Source organism: Brienomyrus brachyistius, chromosome 1 (genome assembly GCF_023856365.1).
Source record: "Brienomyrus brachyistius isolate T26 chromosome 1, BBRACH_0.4, whole genome shotgun sequence".
NCBI lineage: Eukaryota > Metazoa > Chordata > Actinopteri > Osteoglossiformes > Mormyridae > Brienomyrus > Brienomyrus brachyistius.
Window position 1 is genome coordinate 46,423,915 of NC_064533.1, and position 24,341 is coordinate 46,448,255.

General features: G+C 40.8%; 1 protein-coding gene across 3 annotated transcripts in view; it reads right to left on the reverse strand.

Moving 5' to 3' along the window:
* Positions 1-23,847, reverse strand: part of enox1 (ecto-NOX disulfide-thiol exchanger 1) — a 43,977-nt gene extending 20,130 nt beyond the window's left edge. Inside the window, exon 1 of one of the 3 annotated variants that reach the window (XM_049024801.1) lies at positions 23,454-23,847. The gene's annotated coding sequence lies outside the window, so the exon portion shown is untranslated. The remainder of the gene's footprint in view (positions 1-23,453) is intronic. The other 2 variants (XM_049024791.1, XM_049024809.1) reach the window with 2 other exon arrangements.
* Positions 23,848-24,341: the final 494 nt, after the last annotated feature.

The following is a 24,341-nucleotide window of genomic DNA, read 5'->3' on the forward strand; positions in this document are numbered from 1 at the left end:
TTGAACACATTAGGTACCCAGAAAATTACACTTTTTAAAAGATCCAGCGAGCAGCACTAGGGCCTCCATCTGTAACAAGCAGTTAGTCAGCTGACAACATGGGTTCAGGCAATTTTCCTTCCACCTGCTCCTTCTTTCCTCTATTTACATAGGAGAGTGTTTCTTGTATGCATGCCCATTCATCCCAGACACATGATCCATCCTGTGAGAGTCACAGTTCTCTGGTTATGCTGCATATATTTATTCCGGTTATATTGCATAATCTGTAGACTTTTATTTTGCACCCTGTTTAGGAAGCTTCTGATGTATGATGTCAGAGGTCATTGATTAGATTAGCAACACTTAGCTTCTACTCTGATTTTCAATTACATTAGATGTAACAAGAAATTCCTTTGTTTAGCCTTAAAAATGTATATTTGTATTGCGTATATATATTAAATAGACCGCCTACAGATTTGTCCCGAGTAAAAAAAAAACAGATTGAGGGAAGAAAATTTAAAGAATAGCATGGCTACACATCCCAATCACCCCAAAAGCAAGCACCCCGAAAAGGGAAAGATCCATCATGTACAGCTGGTCCACTTTCCCACATTCCTCATGTCAGAGTGTCGTTCCTAAAGCCAAGCAGCTTTCCCGCAGTCTATAAAAAGCAGCGTGGGGAGGCAGTGTCCCATTTCGTCCATCTTCTCAAGGTGGTGCCAGCACACGCCTGGCCTGAATCAGGGTGACCTGGACACCTCTCAGCTTTTCCTGCAGTCGCTGCTGGATGGAAGGCTCACTACTTCACATCCCACTCTCCTGCTTCTGCCCACTCAGCGCAAGTGACGGAGCATGGGCACTGGATCCAACAGAGTGCTTTTACTGTCTTTCAAATGTTATGAAATATTCACTTCATAATCCATGTAGCCTTAATTATTTATGAGTGTGTATGACATCTTCAAATCATGGCATCCTGCTCTGATATCAGTGGGGTGTCTCAAATAAGGGGTAAACAGGAGCAAAAAGAAAGCACACCTACTGTAAGCCCCAGCAATCAAAATCAATGTGATTTTGCAGGTTGCACTTCAAATGATATACATTTAGTTGAAAAAGACACAGCTGTTAAAGGAATCTAATGTCACCTAATAATGCTTAATAACATCAAATGCTGTGTCTGTAAGCAGGATGGTCATTGGTGCTGAGCGGTTAGTATCGTGTGGAGCCTGCTTGTTCTCCCAGTGGTTTCCACCCGCAGTCTACAGACAGCTGGTCAAGTGTGCAAATTAAGAAGCAAAATTGTAGCTTGAATTACAGGTACCCAGTTATTGTAAAACTAATCAACAAAAAAATGACAAAATGTATGATATATATGAAATATGACAGACCACACAAACACTGAATCAAATTAATCTTTTTTTTTTTTTAAGTTATGACATTTAAGAAGGTGAGCTACATTTTGTTCAAATTAAATAAGAGAGTTTCAAGGAATTTCCCAGTATGAGACATCAGGAATGGTTTAAATTCTTGTCCACTCCATGATTGGCCTGTTCCATCTTCATGAAGAGAATAGCGTGTTAAGAGAGCCCTGGCTACCTGCAGGTGCTCATTCCAATTTGTTGTCTCAAGAGGTAGCGAGAAAGTGAGAGTGAGGGACAATTTGTCTCCGTTATCAGTCTGCTCAGGATTATCCCAGGTGAACTGAGGCCACAGGGGGACATCGCAGCTGAAGGAAAGAGACCCTTCAGTGGGAGGCGGGGGGGAAGGGGGGGTCATGACCACAGTATCAGTCTCTGTTTAAAGCAAATTGTAACTGATAATGGCTCTTGAAAAGAACCATTAGGTGTGTGCCCATGAAATGAGAGTGCAAAGGAGGCGAGCAGCAAAGCTCAGCCGTAACACCATGATTGATGTGGTTCCTACCCCCCCACCCAGCTCAACGCTACACCCATATTGCCTGCTCCATCAAAACATCAATGCTGTTTTGTGTAGAACCGCTAATAAATAATAACTAATGCTTAGTTCTTATTCCAAATAAAGCAGTTTGGCTACACTGAAGGTAAAAAATAAAAATGATAAAAATCCATTCTTATCTAAAAAAAAATATATATATTCTTTTCTGCACGGCCAGCAAGATATCGTCAAAAAGAAGCAGTTAAGCCTGTCAGCCAAGTACCATTTGAACATAGTGCTTGTTCACATTATGCATCAACCAGCAATTAACATCAACAAACAATTAACACCGGCATTTAGGGGCAGCTAAATGCAGAGCCACACGTCGCCGCTTCAGAAAAACAGTCATTTCCATTTTGGCGTTGTGGCTACAGAGCCACAGAATGAGACAAGAACGCAGAAAAGGCCTCCAGAGAATAGCTGGGTTCTGCTACAGAACCATTTTAAAAAGCGTTTGACAACCAGGTGGGCTGGGGAAATAGTTAGGAGAAAAAGAAAGGATTCACTCTAAAAATTCACAGCTGCGCTACATTGGAATCATTGGGTATCTAAATGTTTATAAGCTTTCCATAGCACAGAGTTGGCAAGTATGTTCAACCTTGCAGCTGAGAAGGGCTTCATCATCATGCAGCCTGACTCCCTACCCACAGGGGTCCAGCCCCCAGTGAGTTAGGGGAACAGGGAAAATGCTTCATTGCAAGTTTCAGGCACGATGCATCTTTTAGTTATTTGAATTCTTAACTCTATGAGCACAAAATCCCAACTCCAACTGTGCAATGTCAGTATTCATGTTACATGCAAGTAACTAGACACAAATCTTTGAGCCAATTCACATTCTAATTGTCAATAATTTTGGCAATGTGTATCTGAGAGTGGTGATGGTGTCTATCTATTGGAGACTGTACACAGAAAACGGGTATGAATGAGGCGTTCAACAGATATAGAAGTGAATACATAAGAAATTATGATTCCATCTTTACAGCATGCTTTAATGGGACCACATATCAGCACCATTGTGTGATGCTGCCACATTGTCCCAGGAAATGTCAGCTATGCCAGTCTAATGCAGAAGTGACAGAGACAGTCAATCCAAGCCAATGAACATTAAATATATCCAGATTGTCTGGAAGCCTCAGTGCTTGTTCAGAACATTGCCCAAACAGTCAGTTCACGTTCAATGCCTCCATGTCACGCAGACATGAAGCACAATGGAGCTACATACTAAAAGCCCAGGAGGGTTGGAGAATGAGAACATGGAGTTCAATGTTCAGCAACATCGGAGCTTCAGAAATATATCACCAATCATGGCAGAGATTCAGCTGACTGTATATCTTCAGACATTATGCACAGCAATAAATCAATATATAATATCATCAGTACTGCAGTTTATGTGCAGATAAAACACCCTTTACAATGTCATGATGCAAGGAGCACAAAAACTGTGGAAACACATCCGTAGCAATGGGAAATGGCACAGGAGAGGTGAGTTGCATGGGGCAGGCTTGGGGCTGGCCAAAGTTGATTCTTCGATTTGACACCTCTGATAAGCAATAGCATGGGCATCCTCTGCAGTTGTCACCCTGCTGGCAGTCCCTGGAAGTATGCTCACAGCGGCCAAACCTGGCGCTAACAGACCAAGAGCAGGAAGGGGGCAGCCCACAATCTCTTCAATAAATCCCCCTATCTCTCCGTCTCTCTCTCCTTCCTATCTCTGCCTGTGTCTGCAAGTTTATCTTTGAAATCTCGTCTAGGTAACCGTTAAAAAAGCTCTTCAGATACCAGGGACGACAGGAGGCAGCTAATGGCTACATCTCAGCCAGTGTAAATGGTGATTAAATGTTCCTGGAACTAAACCCATGTGAAAGGGATTGTATCAGTCACAGAAGAGCATAAAACTGAGGGCAAATGTCATGGAATTTACAGCTGCTTTCAGCTTTCTCAGAAAATGCAGGCATGCCAAGTTCAATCCAACATTGATGGAATCATCTGACTGGACCATGGGACTTAATACGGCATCCCACATACCTTTCTACAGCTTGACCTCCGCATCTGCTTTGTTCATTAATCACGCTCAGCTGCAAACTCTTACCGCATACATACAAGATTACTAATAAAACTGCTGTTGTTAAGCAAAAAATCTGCAAGAGTCCCAGGAGCGTCAGTGTCAGCAATGGGACCTTTTGTACGGGACTTAGCAATTAAACTCCAAAAGAGCTCCCAAGTACAGGTGCCAGGTGCACGGCTTTCTTGGAGGGCTTCCTTCCTGTGTCTCATACACCCTAGAATGAGCCAGCTAAAATGGCAGCAGCACCCAGATTCGCCGCGTGAGAAACAGCCCTTGGGTGACTGCAGTGGGTGTTAAATGAGAAAGATACATGTAGTCCAAGTGCAATTCCCATCCTTTGTCTAATATAGTCTCATCTTATTTTCTTCACTGCATGGAAAGAAGTACAGATTTGGGGATATCTTTTCAACAGGCCGGCCATAGGAGAGGATTTTAGTGACCTAATGAGTTTTATAACTTGGCTAGTTAGCTAAACCTATCTGCTAATGTTGTTTTTATTTTGTCACTAATAAATGTGTTCATTTTGCTAACCAGCAACCTGAAGTTCTCTAAAAACCACTGAGTTATTATTTTGAATGAGATCAAATTCAGAAACTTGCCTGAGATTGCTGGAGTAGTCTGTCATTTTTCCTGAAAAAAATCACCCACGCAAATAAAACTCGAGCATCGTCATTAACTGTGCAAGAAATACCGGTACATTAGTCAAACACCACAAATATCATTTCTTCATTTTGCACATTTAATGGGTCGAACGTACAATACACAGTTGTATGAAAATTTTTAAGAAACAACACAAAATTGTTAATTATCTAGAGATAATACCTATTAGGATGTTTTAAGATGTAATGTTAAGAATCTTTGTTTCAAAGAACTCACCATTTTTTTTTCTAGGGATAAGTTCTGTTCAACCAAATCTTTGTGACATGTTGTGACAAAATATTGTCACCAGAAGTAGATGTCTTAGTTACATAATCTAGTGTGGGATGACAGGAGCATCAGGCTAACATTGGCGGAGGATGCAGTCCTAATTACTCAGTGTGTCCCAGCCTCCGGTGCAGCGACTGCAGAATGAAAGAGCCAACACACTGGCGTCTGGGTGCCGCCGGAACAGAGATCCTCCCAGGCGGTAATGAAGACAAATAGGCCCAACAGCCGGAGAAGATTACTGAAGCGGAGCAGAGTGTGGGGGACGGCACCCCCGCCTCGGTCCAACCACTAAGCCTGCCACGCAGAAATGAAACCCCTCGAAGGTCCTGCCTCATTTCCCTCCCCCCCGGCCGTCACTCAGCTCGACCCATCTGCTGCCGCTCTCTATTGACACCCCCACCACGAGGAGACGGACGCAGGGTCACGGGGAGAGGGGTAAATGGCATCCCATGATGCTGTATCTCTATCACAGCTCCCGCTGTCCTTTCCACAGGTCCCTGGCAGATGGATGCAAAAAGTCCTGTGGGAAAACTCACCCTTTTAGCATCTCTTACACGTTTTATTATTCCGGACAAGTCCTTCCGGAAGAAGATTTATTCATTATTCATTCAAGATATCCTTCTGTGCTTCTAGTGAGAAAGAAATATCTATTCAGTTTTATCTGTAGTTAAAACCTAAAATATAAAATAAATATTTAATTTTATATTTGATTACTAATTGTTCATCATCACACTGACCATTGAAAGCATTTTAGTATGAGCGTTTTGCTGGGAATGAATTACAAGGCTCTATGCATCTCAGAAGAGCCATGCTACATTTGTGTATAGAGGCTAAGGAACAGCTCCATCTCTCTCGATGGGTAACCTGAAGCGATAATGGTTTCTTTGGCAAGAGCAGCACAGACACAAACTATAAGCCACGATCGATCGCATTATGTGAGTAAAATGGCACTATTCAGTCTATCGAATGCTGGCTGCTGCTCGCTGCTCACTGCGGACATGCCAGACCAGAGCTTGCAGTCATGCACAGTCTGAGCGGAGGCTGTTTTGGATCAGAAGTGACCAGATGGCGGACGAGCCCGAGTGTTTCCGCGGCGATGGCTGCACCGCATCTTAAAGACATTCCTTCCACAGCTCAGATGGAGGCTGCGGCAATTAGCTTCCCCCTGCCGTTCATGCGCACCACACTGGGGTTAAAGGTCAAAGTTCACCGGAAGCCGTTACCACAAGCAGTTTCATTTCCATGTCATTTCAGTTCATTTCCACTTACCCATCTTGTGATGTCCCAGTTAAACATGCGTTTTTCATTAAGGAAACCTTACATGGGACCTTGGGTCATTGAAACCCCTTGACTGTTCATCATCTATGCTATTTAGGAGCTTTGACCAGGTCTCTTATCCCAGTCTAGTCAAATGCCAGATTGATAAAACTGCAGTGGCATCCCTACACCTTATCTTGCTCAAGCTCAAATATATTATCCTTGTTATAATTCTGTCATCATAAAAACCAGAGGAGCATGTTTCAATGTCCCTGTGACATGGTCCCCATGAGACAGGAAATCAACACCAGTGGTGTCGTATTTAAATGGAATGCTCTCACAGCATGTTAATGCTCCTCACAGCTGTGAAAGTTTGAGACTGGGATAGCCTGGACTGGTGATGGAACCTTCCCCCTGCATCATGTAAACCACAAACACAGTTTAAACAACAGGTGGACCACAGGGCACAGGCTAGTACCCTGAAGGTTGATGAAGGTTGATTTGAGTCCCAGCAAGGATCTTGTTATTGTACTTTTGAGGAAGGCATTTAACCTTAATGCTGGAATGTAAAGTCAAAGGAAAAACTTCTCTGGAATACCGCATGGGATCCCAAATATTTGATAATTGTGGGCTGACATACCTTATGGAAATTGTTCAGAGACTGGTACAGCTTGCTGGCCAGGGTGGTGGGGGGTAGGGGGTGTAGGGTGGTGGGGGGGTAGGTAAAGCTTGATGATCAAGAGGAGGATGAGGGAGGTGGATTGAAATGTGGGCCACATTTAATATGTTTAGTCATTACTATTCTTTTCCAGATGCGATAAGAACACACAAATATCAAAAAGGCAGAGTTTAAATTATTTATTTTCTTATAAAATTTATTTTTGGTAATTGACCAACCCCTCCCCAAATCTCCAGAATTCTGTGGTACAGTTGGAACACCTAGACTAAAAGATTAGTCAAGAAATGACTTGATAGGCTACCATGAGTCCTAATGAAGCAGGCATACAGTAAGTATAGTGTGCTCTTTTATAGTTGCACATACCAGCCCCCTTCCAGTTCATGCCTTAAGTAGCCCTGAGGGAAGACAGGCTGCTGCTGCTATGACTTAGAGTCTGCAGTCCTGGCCTCTCTCTGTCTCTACCTACAGACTCGCAGCCGGTATTGCAAATCTCAGTCTAGCTATTGAGTGATCAGGGACAGACGGGCCTGCTTTTGGCAGAGACCCTAAGTCTGATGGCTGCATTCGACTGCAGCAGCTGGCTCCAAGCCACCCCCCGCCCACCTCACTCATCCAGGTCTCTAGAGAAAAGTGCCACTGGTGAGCTGGGCGACTGGGGGGGGGGCTAGAAATACCAGATTCCACAGAAAATTAGAATCATAGAATAACTATGATCATTACTTTAAGAATTATTATTTTTTTGTTTTTAAATTAAAATATTATTGAGAGCTTTGAAAGCCCTGGAATTAAAATGGCACAGGCTTCCATTACATCACAAAACCCCCCTTTCCCACCTTTGTGTTAGTACGTTCCAGATCAGTGTTCCAAAAGTGTCCTTTTTCACATTCATTACTGCACTGTAACCTTCAACATGTTAAACCAACAAAAACGTTTGCCTAATATGTCAACATTAATTAAAAAATGTCACTTTTCCGGCATCTTCTAGGTTACACCCAAAGATCATTTAAATGTTCCCTAATTTACCTTCTCAGGTTTCCTGAGGATGTTTTATTTAAATGAAACAAAAGAAAAAATGGCAGATCTTTAGCGCATCTCTAATCATATTTTGGCAAATCATATTCTAAAGAAGCAAAACCCTGAAACCTTTTTCTTTCTGAACAAATTTAACAATGTGGAATACAAAAAACAGACAGGTTATTTTTTGTCTTTTTGCCACAGAGAAACATAAAATGTTCTGCTCAAGCCACTATAGAAAAAAAAGCACCAGCTGGCAAAAAAATCAGAGAACAACAAACAAATAGCTGAAAAAAATAAAGCATTCTAAACAAATCCACCCAATGACCTTCAGCTAAATTCCTCTAACCACTAGTGCAATTCTTAATGCTGTTCACAGCCTTCAAGTATGGACAATGTCATCCCCATAAGAAATGAACAGGGTTACGTGCAGTTAACGGACCGAAGGTTCACAGAATGGGAGCTGCTGTTACTTGAGTTCTGTGTGCAGGCGCTAAATGGCTTGATTGACAGAGTCACTGAGCTACAGCAGCTCCGTATGTTCCTTTCCTCTCTAATTAGTCTCAAGTTTAAATACAAATTTGTGGGCCGCTGAATTGTGTCTCCAAGCTCAGGCTGGGTTCCAGTGACTTTCGGGGATGCAGATTTTTTATTATTACACATTGGCCAGATTTGATCCGAATTTTAACCATCGAGCCTCTCTGTTAAATTGTACATTACTGGTAATGTTCTCATTTAATCAGAATCAGAACCTTTCTTGCCACACAGCCAAGGCCAGTGGAGATTTTTGTTGGCACAGCTTGCTACTGTTGGTGACACCGTGACAATTAACAATAGACAAAATACCAATTAGGGTGTAACGCAGTCAATACAGACAATAAAGATACACGAGTAAGCGTAAGATTTGTAATAAATATAGTAGTTTGTGCAAATTTAAGTAGTGCAGTGGAGAAAGTTGACACAGGCACAAGACAGACAACATACATCGTGTGCAATGGGCAATTATAATAGCCTGTAGTTTGATATAGATTCTGTTCTATAGGACCATGTAATCAGCAAGTGCAAGTCTCAGAAATGTATTATTTCACTTATGCACATAAATACCAGAGCATTTATTGGTGAGTGACCACCTGCAGTCCCCAGCTGATTTAGCAGGTGTTACCATTACACCTGGTCAGTCTGCCAACCAGCTCCCACAGCGAGCTGAAGAGGCAGACGTCTTGGCATACCCCGCAGCAAATACAGGTCTTTGTCCTTCCGTTCCTGTCAAAGACCCAGTGACCAAATTTAATTAACTGCACTCACAATTATTTTCCATGGCGACTCTGAGGAAAGCAAGCTTGGCTTTGAGCAGAGGTGAATGTAAAAGGCTGAGGACTGCCTCCAGCCTCAACACTGCCAGATGGCCAATAGACAAAAAGCTGCATTTGGCACAGTAGGACTCAAAACATCCCTCTTGGGGTGTCTATAGCCTCACAGACTGAGGACACGGCTCTGTTACACTCTCCTAATTGAACCGCCTTTTTTGCTTTCGGGTGGTTCCACACTGAAAACACCATTAAAGATGTAATTAAGATCTTCATGTTTACTACTCTCAAGTGAAGGAACCGGCTCATTAAAAAGTTTGGAATGCGCGAGCTTCCGTTCCACTGAAGTGCCATGCAGTCAACAGTATCTTCTGTGATTAAAACGCAATATTTCCGATATCAACTTCATCCGTATTTTGAAAACTAATGTAAAATAAACTACAGAAGAATACAGTGCCAAGCCAAGGCTCCGTACAAGGACTAGACACCATAGTCAGGCAAATAACACTCCAACACATGCCACAATTGTACAGGTCATCACCATGCAATATCATCACCACAGAAACATAGCACAACAGTAGCAGAATTAAACACAGCACAACAAAAACAATAAGAGCGATCACTAAAAGATAAAAGAACCATATAATAAAGCTAATAAAGAACACAATGAGCTAATAAATCTGAACAGTGGGCAGCATTATGCATGCCACTAGGCATGCTGGGAGAGGTATCCTGGAACTGTACAACTCCCACCAGTATGCTGCAATATAATAGGATTGTTTCTCTCAAAATCCCTCAGGGCAACATGCTTTTGGTTTTTGCTCTGATGAGAAAAATGCAGATTTCTTTTTCTAAATGAAGAATAACCTAACAGACAGGCATTTTATTTGGTGTCAGCTATTACCTTGAAATTCACTAGTGCAGTTGTGCATTAGGTCTCCATTTTGTGACATATATGGAAATAATGTAGTTGTTCTTGCACTTGGCAAAGTCATGGCAGAGTCAGCAGAATAAACATGCTTGAGAACATCACCCTTTTGTTTATGTGACACACTGCCTCTTTAACCAAAGGAGAAAAGTTTCAGACAATTTACCTCTATACTCCAACCTGTACAGTACATAGACTATACCACATCAGCACTTAAAAGAACTCAGAGCTTATAGTAGAAACACCCCTAAATAAAACCATAAACACGATTGAAAATGAATTTCATGTATACAAATTTCTTAGCACATTTCCAGACCTCCCTTACCTTTCTGGCACTCAACTGATTTTAACACAATCCCAGCCCAATACAATGCAGCACTACTCAATGCATGAGTATATATTACAGAATCACAAAAACATGGCTTCTTCACAGCAGCTTTGAGATATTCTGAGAAGCGAATCCTCTTTTAGACCAGGGTCTGCTGAACTGATGAGCCCCACTAATAAATTCAGCTGAAAACCCCTGTGTATTCAAGATGTATAATCAGTTTTAATAGTATATTTCAATGTGACAATAGTTCTTAAAAAGCAGTTTATAATAGTGGGTGGATGCACACAAACTGAGAATGTGTGAGGCATTTTTAAATCTGTCTCTGAGGGGCATCTATTGTAAATTCAAAGCTACTGACAAAACATACCTACAGAAGAACTTTCATTCAAAATGATTCACACATGAATGGATATGACAACTAGCTGCAAAAAAGAATTATAAAAAATACAGATTTGATCATATTATCGTACATAAGTAATAAAGATAAATATAATAGAATAATGAAATTCATTATCCAGTTGAAGTTAAAATTGACATTAATGTATCTTTAGGAAGTATTCATGCTAAATTAAATTATCCTATATAATCAGTATCATTGAGTTTGCAATTTCACTTTACTTCCTTTACAACATTACCTATTATAAATAATTAGCAGTAAAATATTCATCAGGAATAAGTAACATAGTTTGCCTATTTTCCTACTGCTTATTGTGGTCAGGATTACAGGAGGACTTGACGCCTATCACAGACATCATAGATCACAAGGCTGACGTACACCAAGAATAGGATGCTCGTCCATCAAAGAGCACTACACACACAACTGAAGAGCAATTTAGAAACACCAATCATTGTAACAAACTCCACACACAGAGTGGAAGCAGGACTCAAAACCCCAAGCAGAGAGACATGAGACAACAGCACTAGCCACTGAGCCACCATGTGCCCCCCCCCCCCCCGCCCCCAGACGACCGGCTCTAAAACCTATTATCTAAAGCTCTAACACCTATTATCTAAAGCTCCAGCATCGCACTTCTGAAAAATACATTCTCAAAGGTGGTGAGACCCAATTAAAAATAAATCTTACTCTTATCAACCTGTTATTCCATTCTCAGGATCCCTGCCCAGCCCAATTCCAAAGTGTGTGCATGCTTTTTTTCAGCTTATCTAATGTGGGAACCGTTCCATCACGCAGTTCCATGAAATGTATTATATCAGGAAGATAATTACAAAACCATAAGTGAGATGTAGTTTTTTCATCAATGCAATATTAACATTGGCATTATGACTAAAGACTAATCTCAATCTTTAACACTACAAGGGAAACTTTTTATCTCTCTTTCTAAATTGCTAAAATCAAACATTTCCATTAATCCTTTTAATAACACTCTCGCAATTTTCTAATGGAACTCGGATGCAGCCTCCAGAGTCCATATATCAGGAATGGGATTAACACAGAACATCCAAACTAACTCTAAATCTGCAAGAAAATACCTTATTGTCCAGTATCTGAATTATATCCATGATATAATGCATTACTTGACCCAATTTCTTTCCACTAAAACAAATTTCAAACAGAAGAATTAGGAACATTGTACATAATGCAAAAAAAAAAATCAGTCCATGTTTATTGCAGATCTACTCAACTCGGGGGTCACATTTGCACTGCAGCCCTCATCTTCTCAGCACTCTTACATGACTATCAATATTCCACTCCAGTTTTTGCGGGTCAAATATTCTGTTCACCCTGGAAGCAGGAGCCAAGAAGGAGTTAAATTTTTATTAGTCTTTGATTTTCACTCTGTGGCTCAGTTTGAGCCATTTGCACACTAAACAAATAGTTCAAACATCTGCATTTTAAATAAGACTCTAAGTTTTTCCGCTGACTTTACACTTAGTCACAGCACTTGGAGGGCAAATCCAGAGCTGGGCAGTGAATAACCAATGAAGACTTGGGATCATCTGCTGCAGAGCTCTACTGTGGAACAGAAAGGTCATTCTTTATGGTCCCATTCTGAAGAGACATTTACATCTTCATTCTGGTGCTCATCACATGGCCAGTGCAAGCGAAAGCAGATGCCAGTCTGGGGTAGAGCTGAGACTAAATATATAAATTGGGCTTGTTTGTGAATTCCTGCTATTCAAAACATGGGCACCAGCACGGACGGATGCTGGCCAAACCTTGTGAGCCTAGCGTATAATCATTAAGGTACTATTGTAGCATTGCACAATGAGCAATGCTTGTGAATACCAACATATGCAGACATCAGAGCTATTAGCTGTGAAATGATTCATTCATTTAAAAAATGACAATAAAAAACAACATGCAGCAGAAGACTTCTATTTTCCTGCAAACCAGCTAGGACATGAGAAGCCAGCATGTGGATGCTCCAAACCCCATAGGCTATGTGATGCTCCAAGCGTTTCAGCTCCCTGTAATAAAGGAATCATGGAAGTCATCCTCATACTTGGGCCAAGGGCAACAGACCATCTGCAGAGATAAATGAGCTAGAGGCAGACAGGCGGGTTGGAGGCTGCACCAACCGTCACATGACATCGGACTGCTGATGCCATCTGAAAGTCGAGAGCAGCAGAGCATCTCAAATATGTGATGGTGAAACATCCTATGCACTGTGACCTATCAGTTCCTGCAGCATTTTTCTCCTGCGTTGTCTTACCCTGCATTTTTGTCTGTTTCCTCCCCTTTTTTCTCAGTCTTATCTCTACCCCTCTCCTCTAATACATCACTGAGATTAAGTAGCCTCAGGACTGACCATCTCTACCTTTAATAGTTTCCGTAAATCAAAACAGGTTTTGCAGAGCACAAAAGTGAGAGAGACCGGTTCATCACCCAGAGATCGCAGGCTATCCTGATATATCAAGATGTAAATTCAGAGCCCATTACTACCTCAACTTTTCTTGTCATCTGTGATTTTAAAGCAGCTAACAAGTGTAATGAGGCATGGAGGCGGAGGTAAGTTGTAGAGAAATTGCAGGAAGCTAATCCACAGTTAATCCACTTATATTGCACTCCATTCCACAGGCCGCAGTCTGTCCACGGCACTGAGCAACTGATGCTCGTTTCTCCAACAATCTTTGAGTGGACAGTTTTCAATTGTTTGCAAGCACAGCACTCATGCCACACAAATGCAGCTATGGTATGTATTCTCCTTTTTCTATTAATACTCTTAAGTAATTATGTTATTTTTTTAAAAAAGTTATGTTCAAAACAATAATACAATAATGCCATTAAGCAGTTGCACCAAAATTTCAGCCATCTAATTTTCATTTGCATTATCACAAATAAACTTTTTTTTACATGCAAACTCTATTACATGTACATTTGTATTGTTGATATGCATATATTGTGCACATGTAAAAATGGATAAACAAAATAACTATGTATTAAAAGAGCTGGAAAATCTGTGTACTATCAACTATGATTCCATCAAACAAGTCTATTTGTCAAAAACAGAATAGTAAAAAGCCAAAATTCCGCTTTGACCACAGCCCTTCTGAGAATGACCATTTGTGCAAAAATAAATGTCAATCTGGTCCCTGGTATAAAGCCCTAATATCCACACAGAGTGCACTGGTGCTTGGAGCCAGGAAGTGCACACCCAGCCCGTAGAGATGGAGAGGGAGATGGGTGGGACTAGCAAAAGATGGCTATTTTTTCACCAAACACTGCTGCTCTGTGACTGGTGGTGAATCCACTAAACTTCTGCAATTCTATACTTTTACAAAAGTGTTAGAACAACCAGCAAGGGAAAGATGAGGGGAAGCTGCCCAAAGGAATGGAAAAGGGCACGATCACAGAGAATATTACACAGACGAGGTAGAGAGAGAAAACTGTACCGCGGTGGTTTTATTTCTCCAGCCTCCAGTAATAAAACGTGGGAATGCTCACCATTTCACGCTGGGACCGTGACTAAGAACAGGCTATGGCCATAAACAGGATTAAGTATTTCAGACCACAGCATTTTTTCCAGCCCTGTTTCACAAGTGATACGTGTTCGTCAATGGTTCACAAAAAAATCTACAAATGCAAACTCCTGCTGTCAAGCAAGGCTTTAATTGCATGTAAAGTAAAATGTGTTTTTCCACAGGTATTGTTAGAATTCTTGTTTATGACTTACTGCACATTATTACAAATGTCACTGGTGGTGAGTAAAGATGAGAAAACCTTTTTAGACAAGAAAACAGCATGAGGCAAGATGACATATGGAAAGGAGGATCTTTTCAATTCACTTAAGCCTCGGGATAGTAATGCTTTATTTGGAGGACTGAAACAGCAAGAAGAACGCAGATCATTTTCAGTTAAAGCAGTGACATTTATTCACAGCCATGTTAATTGCGCTTTGTTATAGTGTGGTGAGGCTAATTTGTTTATGATCAATCAAAGCAGGGAAGGTGTGGGGAATCTACACTTTGCTGCCCTGATACAGTTAACATGATGTAGCAGCAACACGCCTATTGGCACAATCAATTTTTCACCGAGCGCACGTATAAATCATCCCTTAATGATAGGGCCCGAGGCGGAGCAAAGCCAAGCGCTGGCGGCTGCCTGCTTCAAAGGGGAACAATAGCAACACTGCGCACTGCACAGGCTGAATAGGAGAGCATTAGGAGAAATCCCCTCCCTCAGCAGGTTTCATAAATTCAGGCAAATCATTTTGCGACAATAACACATCTGATGAAATGGAACACAACACACTGCCACAAAGAACGGGATGCCAGGTAATATACCGTGCGAGTTTCACCATGCAAACCCATTCACAATTCTTCGCAGGCACCTCTGACTTACTGAAATGTCAAAATGCAGCACATTGCTGGAGAAACATTCATAAATCTCAAGGGAATTAGAGAAAGCTTGAATTTTCCTGTGTAATACCATAGCTTTATATTTCAATTTTGTGGCATTACAGAATCCTGGACACATAAACGGGACAGAAAGGAACCTCATTTGCATTGCAGATGTTCCCATCTAAGCCTGTTTACATTGCTTTCATTTTCTCACTTTACCCAATTATAGGGTCAGAAGTTTACTGAAGCAATTAATGGTAGAACAACATTAATCCCCTTGGGACTTGGGAATTTGTAACCCAAGGAACAAAAGAGCAGGTCAACATCAGCCTTTTTAAAAATGGCCGTTTTCTTTGTTTTGGCCAGGGAAAAGACAGTGTGCTTTGGACTCCACAGTACAGCAGGGTACACCATTTTTACTATCAAAAGTCTCTGATGTAAAATAATTTTTAAAATGTGCAGGTAAGGGGCATTCATTAATTTTTTTTTAGCCGTGGTGCCTTTTCATCTATGCTAAAGCTGTAATTATGTTACAAAGAGATTACACTTCAGATGAAAGACTTAAAGGATGCTCTGTGAAACAGTGATAGTTAAATTTTTCCTGACTCCACTCCATGATTCCATGACTCCATGCTGTCTTTCTGAAAATATATGAAGTCCATCTGTGCAAGGTGTATTCAATGACTGGCAGAAGAGCCAGTAAAACTTAGAAATTACAAATGATCTATTCACTGCAGAACTCCAGTGGAAAATGTGGTATACATCCTGACTAAAACAGAACACGCTGGGTGGATCTCAAAAATATCTCTTTTCTCAGCGAACATAACAGTCAGTTGCTTCTTACATAAGTCATTACCTCTTTCAGCTAGGCTGTCTTAAAGGCCGTTAAGCAAAGAGATGTTCATCAACAATTGTCTTTATGCGGCCAAACAAAACGTACGCTCCAAAAAATGAGCAGCATTAGTTCCTACTTCTCCTCCAACATTAACCTTAAAGCACAGTTACCCACAAGAGTGCAGAGATTACCGTTTGAAAATAATGATGAAGACTTCCATTTACACTTCTAATGGCAGAATTCTAATATGCTTTAAAGTAACGATGTCAGAGATTTAATGGAAAAAAGTCAGTCGTAATTATGTTGATTTGATAGAAAACGCAAAAACCAATACAGAAAAAAAGCATTCTGAATAGACCATGTACCAGATATGTGTTTTCTTTTTTTAACAATGCTGTTGTTTCTCTGTCTCAAGTTAAATCAAATATGAATGAGCAAAAATTTCAGCAGAACCTGAATGTTTTATCTTCTTACACAACTGGAGAGCTTTCTTGGACTCTTCCAATATCATATGCAACTGACTGAGACCTTGTTCAAAGGACTCTGGATCATAGCAAGCTTATGCTTTTTAAATATTTTATATCACTGACTAACGATATCCTTGATCTCAGCTCTTGTCATGAGGTATCTTGTATCTAATGTTGCACTTCAAATATGCATTGAAGTTAATCATAAAGACTCAACATTCTTTTGTTGCTACACATACAGTAATTTGCAATTATTGGAAGTATACCAATTTTCCATAATGGTCATATAATGGTGTGCAGTGAAAGAAAAATGTTTTTAATTTATATTTCTGACTGATTAATCAATCTATAACAAATTTTCGATATTCCCTGTGAACGGCTGGGATCAATTACAGTGCCAAATAATTCAGTAGCTGTAGTTTAAAAAACACTGGAGATCACTGCTAAGGAAAATGAGTCTTAGGATTACATTACCTCTCCTTCAAATATAGGGGATTATAGCTTGTACACTGTGCACCCAGCTGCTTCCAGTATGACAAATAACTCAAGAAGAAGCCATTAAAACCTGTTTAAAATCATTCCCTCTGCTGGGTATCATACTACTGGCCTGTATTCACAGACTGACACCCCACCCTGAGGCAAAGGATAATGTTACGGCTGTTTTCTGAGTTCTCCTGCGTCAGTAAGGAATTGAGGATGAGGGCAGATGGTACTGTGTATGGCTAAATGCATTCCTAGGGCTCAAGAAACAAGCATAGAGCGGTTTACGTGAAGTCTAGTCAGACATTGAACGGTGGTTTAGTGAAAACTCTAAAAAGTTAATTTCCAGAGTGTCAAGTTAAAGAGTCATAATTAAAGCAGGAAAGTGTCCAATCAAATGTACTCTTTTCAATCAAAGGCCTTTCATTGATGTTTCTAGCGGTCTACACAATGTCGATCTTGAAAGCAACAAAAGGAGCGCTTTCCTTATTTGCACATATGCGATAAGTTTGATGTCTGTTTCCGAGGAGGATCAGAAGGTTTGTGATGCTTGTAGTTCTTTATGCATTCCTCCTTTGGCTGCTAGGTATAGCCATAACAGACTCAGAAGCCACATAACGTCACACTTAAAAAAAGCCCTAATACTATGTGAAGCTATGATTTTTGTGGATTTCCCAGAATGACAAGCAGCTTTCTGTGCAAAACACATTTAAAATAAATTTACCAAATTCTTTAAGAATAGAGCTTTGCAAGATGTCCAAATATATATTTCATGAAAGCTGACAATATACTGAACAATCAAGACAATGCTCTTACGTGTATTAGTAGTGTACACTCACTCGTAAGTCACCTTGGGGAAATGAAGCTGCCAAATAAATTAATGCATAGAAGCAACGACGCAGAAGACTTTGGTGTTTCTCAACTGGGCGGACCAAAACAGTGCAGGTAAATATTGTGGTTTCCTTCATTCCAGTTCCCAAGTGATTTCAACGGCATTGTTGACAAAGATTCACTTGCCTGTGGTACTAGGCAGTAGATGGGTCTTTGAAACAACAGAGAAAACTGGTTGGTGATTGACTGATAACAAGGGCAAGCACCTAAAGAAGAATTGGAGCTTTTATGCTAAAAAAAAAACAGGAGAGAACAGTTTTTACTTTGAATTTCTTGCAGGCAGTCATGCTACCAGGCATTTTGTGACAATCTTTCCTGGGGGGGTTTAAAAGCCACATACCTAACATTGCACAGGCTGACACTATTTGTCTTCGGACACATTAAATCAAGAGGAGTCAGAGATGATTCTCCTGTTGTGTGCTGGTGTTGTAAACAAACTAAAAATCTAGGACTATGATGCAATTTTTTTGTTTGCTTACCGCTGCTATCCAGGATGGCATCACTGTATGGCACCATTTTGAAGCCTCTCTAGGTCCACTGTATTGATAATTTGCTGCTCTGCCTCTACCAGGCTTATTTCCCGGAATGCTGACGCACCCCTGATCAGGCAAGGTCTCTTCCTTACCATTCTGTAATAGATTCTGCCTTAAAGAAAGCCAGGCTTCACTACTATGGTCGATGGCCTTCAGACTGTCATTTTGGCCTGTCGGTACTCAATGTTCCAGAAAGATGAATGATGATGAGGGGCTCTGGATGGCCAGCCTATGAATTTCCATAATATAATTCCACTCCAGCTGCATCCAAACATCCCATGGCAGGAACATTTATTTTAAAATAAAAAAGATCACATGTTCTTGGGCTTTACCAACTAGGCTCTACCTGCTGAGTGGGAGCCACAAAGAAGAAAATGTCAGCTATACACCATCATTTCTCCGGGGGCTCCGCAAACAGAAGTGGCTACCGAAGGTGTGACGATAATCCTGCATGTGTGACATCCAAACACACGCACTGCAAGTGAAGGGGAAAAACTGCTCTTTCTTCATGGCAGAGGAGCAGCTCACACAAAATTTTTAAGATTTTCTGCCAACAAGGATTTAACTTGCTAACAGGATGCCAAGAGTGATTCAGACTCTGTGACGTGCGTGTCTATGTGCTTATTAGCTAAATTACAGCAAACCTAACTGATGATATGTTGCTTATTAGATAACAAAGACAGAAAATGATTCAATGACAAGCAAATGGGTTGTTTCTTGTGACAACATTCAACCGAACCAATAAATAAAACTGCTAGTTGACCGATCATTGACAAATAGAGAAATATATGTTACAAAGCTCACTGAGACATAACTCATAATTTTCTTGTCAATGCATTAGTTCTGATTTACTACACATCTGTCCATTTTCTATAATTGCTATCCTATTCAGGGTCATGGGGAAGGGAGTGTCTGGAGCCTGTTCCAGAGGCTAGGGGCACAAGGTAGGGAAGAACTCAGGATGAGGTGCCAACCCATCACAGGGCACACTTGCATACCATTCACTCACACATGCACACCTATGAGCAATTTGATAATTCCAATTCACCTCAGCATGATTTTGCACTACGAGGGGAAACTGGAGTACCCGAAGGAAACCCCATGACGACAAAGGAGAAAATGCAAACTCTACACACATGGAGCCATGGCAGAGACTGATCCAAGATGCATGAGGCAACAGGGTTAACCACTATACCGCCATGCGAACCCAGACTAAACATAAGAATGCAAAAATGCTATTAACAGTGCCGTGCACAGACTTTTTGAATGGCGAGTGCTGAAAGGAGGAGGGGTGTGTGGCTTAGGGTCAATTTTTGCAGGCCAGGGGTTCCCCTTGGCAAATTTTACATGGACATTTATCAAGAAAGGGCATTAACAGCCTCAAAAGAGTTAGGCAAATGATCTGGGAAGACTGTTTTCTGTGTCTGTTCCACGTATTCCCCAAAAGACATCAGCCAGCCAAGTTGTCATCTTTTGACCCACATAATATGTCCTCTCTTCAGGGTCATGGGAGGTCTGGAGCCTACCCTGGAGGTGACAGGTGCAGGATGCAATGCAGGGAGCTACCCAGGATGGAGCACAACAATCCATCATAGAGCATACTCACACACCAGTCTTGCTTACTCACACACAATCGGGTAACTCCGGTTAATCCCAGCATGTTTTTAGACAGTGGGGCAGAGACTGGAGTACCCAAAGGAAATCCACAACAACACAAGGACAACATGCAAACTCCACATACACACGGAGCCATAACAGAGACTTAAACATTGGTCTCAGAGTTGTGAGGCGATCAGGCTAACCACTGTGCCACCATACCGCCCCATCAACAACACATACATAAGCAAAACCAGCAAAAAATGCCATAAGAACAATTTTGGCAAAGTCAGGGTTTGTGGAGGAGGAGAGAAGTATACATCAATGGGAATCAGAAGGACTGGCCAAAGCCCCCTAACAGGAAGACGGAGGGTCCACTATTTTATCTGTGACGCCTTTATTAACCCTCATCCCTTTAAATGCACTCCTCAGGACAAATGACAAAGCAGCCAGGATCACAGGGCAGTTATTTATCAGGAATTCCACTGCAGCTGCCAGGCCAGGAAGCTGTTAAGTGATTTAACAGTCGAGAAAATGGAAAATTACCACTGCAGATGTGGGGGAAAAAAATGACCTATCATAGCAAAGCATATTTATATAAAACAACAGCAATAACAATAAAAACAAACCTGATTATTATTCAGAGCATATTTTACTATTATTTCGGTGTAGGTTTAGAAAATGGAGAATCAGAACTTGGGTACGATCATAAACCGAGACAGGAACATTTTATATTTTCAAGCATGATTTGAAGAGCTCATACAGTTTCTAAGTACATGTATACAGTATCATGGCTAACATGAAATGTGGCTTAGTGTGAGGGGCACAGCTGTGACCCCACCCCCATCTCATTTAAAATCATTGGAGGAGGGTGTCTTTTTCTCCCCCCTACCTCTATAGAGCCGGTTCTTTTATCACACCGACAAAAGGATAGCAAATTGCATTCTCTGCTTGCATTTCCATGGACGTCAATATAAATTTCATAAACCTGATTTGACACCACGGCTGACTCTGTCTCCGAATTTGACAGACTCAGAATAATAGCTGCTTTTAATAGCACACAAAATCCCAATGGTGTCCCAACATCAAAGGGGCATTTCAAATCACTGGCTCCATGACGCAAGGAGAAACATCTTAGGGACAGTCCAGAAATTATCAACAGAGGCTTGAAAAAAAAAAATCAATGTAAAGATAGATGACCACGCCTCATTTTCTGATTAGCTTAAATGCAGAGAGAAAGACAAACCCCGTACATTATTATCTGACGCTATAAAGCAAATGACTCGTGCAACTAAACAGAGGTGACAGTTAACTGAAAAGTCGACAACGGCAGAAAGAGGCTGCCACAACCACGTTATTACACAAAAAAATCCACAAAAATCTAAGGTCAAGGATCCAATATTGTACCAGAGCAAATAAGGAATCCAATGAAAAATCTGACCTTGTGTTATAAACTTAATTTACCACAAACTAATTTTAACCTAAAATATATCAGACAGACAAAAAAGACAATGAAACACAGCCAATGTAATTTCATCTCTCCAGCTGCTCTTTACAACACTGTTATAGGTCTTTGCATACAACACATGCTGTGAATGTTAACAAGAAATAAGTCACAGATAAAAAACATCCCTGTACATTTGCAGAATTGCAGGCCATCTAAAATGGACATATTGCAAACAAAGACCCATATTTCTTGCTGATATATTTCCAGAATATTTCTTTTCTACATAGTTGATTTATTTTCCTGCAGTATTGATTTATTTTTTGTGGTATGATAGCTTGAGACTGTTTGTCTGCTACTTAATGGATTTAATGTGCATTAGAAAGTACCTCTACGTCCCACAATAACCTAACATATCACTGAAAAAGGTGCCCCACCTTTGCAGTCATGTTGGGTTGTATTCACAAAAATATTAAAAGGTTACTTTGAATGGCTGTTTAATAATCATTGGTGTGACCATTAAAAACAGAACAACTAAAACTAATTCAGCCTCCATATTAGAGGATCAGAATTTCAAAAACAATCTAGATGTTACACTATTGACAAGTCTAAATAAGCAAAACTAATAATTTATTAAATGTCAGCTGTCCTTGGGAAGAGATTTAATGTTTTTGCAAATGTATCCCACAAAACAGGCCATGTCTCTCCATTTAGTATAACAGATTTAAAATGTTTAACCAATTTATCAGCTTAAAACCCCATGATAAAAACCAATGACAATTCACTTCTGTCTACTACTGTTTACTACGTCTGTTTTGTATTTCTTACTCAGAAAATGTTTCACAGTCAGTGCATGTTTTAAATTATTTTGTTATTTCACTACTGGCTCTGGTTTGTTTGCTTAAGAGGCTCTTTCGTATGGCAGTATCAATGATGTGAACAAAATATTATTACTTATTATTTATTATTTATCTTATCTCCTTTACATTTAGCGACATAACATTGAGAATGATGTTTCCGTAGACTTTTAAGAAAATTCACTTTAAACAATTATGGTATATTCCAATAAAATCCATATTGTTTCAAGGGACTGAACTTAGAACCATGGCATTGGCTTTGAACACTGTACCAGTTGACTGCGAACAGCCCCCTCTCCATGGTGCTGAAGCGGTTGCCCAGGTGACATGTTATCAAGGGTAGGCTGCATGCAACTGAACTGCTCAAGTGTCATTATTACTTTTTATATTAGCCCTCTAGCTTTGCTAAAATGTATATGTCCATAAAATTCTAGGTAATACGTCCCATTAAAGCACACACACCCGCCACAAAACCAAAATGTTTCAACTGATGAACTAATTACAACGACTTATATTATATAAATGACGTGTGTGCTATACGGGAATCCACTAAAAACCTTAACACTGTACTAAAGGACGACTTAATAAACAAAGTCAGTCGGCTTAGTGCATCGTAGTAACATTAAGAAAACTGTTGGTGATCAACATCCTCATACTCTTAAATCATTTTTAAAATTCTGACTTCATCTACCCCAATCATCTGTGCTTTTTACATACTGCTATGACATTTTAAGTATGCAGATCGACACCTTCGACACGCTCCAGTATATTTTGTAATATAGTAATATTGTACTGCATAATACAGTAATACAGTAGCTAGCCTAGCTATGTTCACTGTAAGAGCTACTGTATCTTACTTCTGTCAGCCGGTCCCTTAATAAATTTCTGCAAGTCTAACAGTATTTTTGTTCAAGTCGGGTCAGTTAAAGACAGCGGTGAATTACAGCCCGCTTTCAGCACAAAGAGCGAAAGTCGCTCTACTAATGATCTGGCTTCGGTGCGTTTCCAGCGATGCCAGCACCTACAAAGCGGCAAACGTCGGGACGGACGTAGCGCACTGGAGCACGAGAGGAAAACAGCATAAATACGCGGAACGTAAACATTTCTTACCGTAATAAAATACACCGAAGTTTTCCAGGTTCCCCCGCCCCGACGAATGGTTCCCGTTTCGCCGGTGTTAACACAATGTATCCTCCCTCGGAGTTAAACCGAGGTGTGGGAGCAGCGGAGCCCGACTGCCGTTAAAGGTAAAGCGTCGCTCTTCAGCGCCGCGGATCTCACGAGCGGCCGCTCATTCCGCCCGCCTCTGAGCGAGCGCGGCGCGCGCCACACGCACCGCCGCGCGCGACACTGACACGCAGACCCAGGGCATTCCAGGTGCTGAGCACCGAGCGTGATGCGTCCTTTGCAGACCCTGCCTGCAAAATGCATTTAAACCTTTACTGACGGGTTGCACACGTCACTGCATCTTAACAGTATCCGCCCGACTTAACAAATACAACCACAGGGTTGTATTTTTGGTAGCCGTTCCATCTCTGGAGACATTTTGTCAATGGATGAATTTAACCGTACATTGGATCCCATAGCTGGCTGAAAGCTGCACAATGCTGGATATTATGTTATTGCAGGATATGGTTTTGATTTTTTCATGAACATATTGTATTTTTTGTGATATAGACGACTGCTATGTATTTTGCTTGTATCTACCAACAGCCAATAAGATCTTCATAGCAAAAACACTGCACGACTCCATCAGATATATTTCTAACCCCATTGCGTGGGCATGTGTGTGAGGGTGTGTATATATGTCTACAATTAATATATTCTTAATGCTGATTTTTCCTACAAATTGAGGTGTTCTTCTAAAAGAAATAAGTGAAAATAAATTAGCGCATGCACATTATTGATACAGAGTCTGTTGATTAAACCACATCACTAGAACGTTACCATTTTCCTTGCTGCATTTTCAAGTAAACAGCACTAGGAAAGGTAGCTAAA